This window comes from Bos javanicus, chromosome 5 (genome assembly GCF_032452875.1).
Source record: "Bos javanicus breed banteng chromosome 5, ARS-OSU_banteng_1.0, whole genome shotgun sequence".
NCBI lineage: Eukaryota > Metazoa > Chordata > Mammalia > Artiodactyla > Bovidae > Bos > Bos javanicus.
The window spans coordinates 70377654-70379352 of NC_083872.1; positions in this window are offsets into that span (position 1 = coordinate 70377654).

Consider the following 1699-nt stretch of genomic DNA (forward strand, 5'->3'; position numbering starts at 1 on the left):
GAAAGAAGATACCAAAGATGATGTTTGGTGTAAACAGAAGTTAAAACTGGGTATTTTGTGACCCAAAAGGCAAGAGCAATGATGTGTCCCCATTTCCTAAGTCGAGGTGCTAGACCTTCTCCACAGAATGTATTGAGATTATGAAACCATTCCATCAGTAGCAGGAATCATCCATGTCTAGCCTACAGAAGGAAGGGGTGGAAGAGGCCAGAGGGAGAGGGTTTCTTTGGAGAGAGAAACTGGATTGTTGCGGTATTTCCCCTTCCCCTCACCTACGAAAGCCAGTGAGATGGGGCGGGGGGCGGGGGGGGGGGTGGTTCCTCCCTCCTGTCAACCCCAAAGAGAGGGACTTAAAAGGGACAGTTTGGAGGCTCCACAGGGGTCCAGTCTGAATCTGATACATGCCCAAGAAAGCAAAAAGTGAGAGACTGTGGCCATGGGGATGAAGGAGCAGAGGAGAGGGGCAGGGCTCTGCACTTTCACTGATGACAAGGACAAGGAAATGGTGAGTTTTCCCAAGGGCTGAATGGACCCACAGGAGGAAGGCTGCCTAGTGATACTGTCACAGGGACGGCAGATATAAGGACTGTTTCTAGAACTGATGCAGGGGCTTCCCTGGTGGCTCAGTGGTAAAGAATCCACCTGCCAATGCAGGAGACGTGGTTTGATTGTTGGCTGGGGAAGATCCCACATGCTGCAGAGCAACTAAGCCTGTGCATCACAACTATTGACCCTGTACTCTAGAGTCTGGGAACTACAACTATTGAGCCCAAACTACTGAAGACTGGGCACCCTAGAGCCCAGGGTTTACAACAAGAGAACTCATTGCAATGAAAAGCCCATGCACTGCAATGAAGAGTAACCCCCACTAGCCACAACTAGAGAAAAGCCCGAGCAGCAACGAAAACCAAAAATAATTAATTAAAAAAATTTTTTAAAGAGTTGATGAGCTCCGAGAGAATCAGAGTAGGAAAGCATTAGGTAAGATTTGTTTTGCTGCAAGTGAGGACAAATTAACAATGGCAGCACTTAAATAAAAGGGAAGTTAATTTCTATCAAGTAAGTATAAGTAAATGAGGGCCAATATGGTGGTTCCAAAATCATCAGGGGTCCAGGATACTTCTGTCTAGTTGTCTTGCTATACTCAATACATGGCTTGCACCAAAGGACCCAACCCAACATGGCTATTCTGGCTCCATCCATTACTTCTGCATTACAGACAGCTGGAATAAAGGAGAAAAGCAGCCTTTTTGCATTTGAGGACAATTCCCAGAAATTGCAAATATGACTTTCATTTACAAACCATTGGATCGAACATGGTTATAGGCTACAGACAGCTACAAGGCAGACTGGAAAATGATACTATTCCAAGATTCCATGTGCTCAGCTAGTTGGGGATCCTGAGTAGAAAGGGTAAAACTGATATTGGGAAATAATTGGTAGCCTCTATTGCATTGGTAGACTGCCCATGATTAAGAATTGAGATATAGGAGTCTAGGCATATGAACGGCATTACCCAGGTCAAAAATTGCAGGAAGCTTCCATCAAAAGCATTGCCAAGGGCTTCCATGGTGGCTCAGTGGTTAAAAAAAACAATCTGCTTGCCAATGCAGGGGACATGGGCTCGATCCCTGATCTGGGAAGCCATGGAGCAATTAAGCCCATGTGCCACAACTATTGAACCTGTGTGGGAGTCACA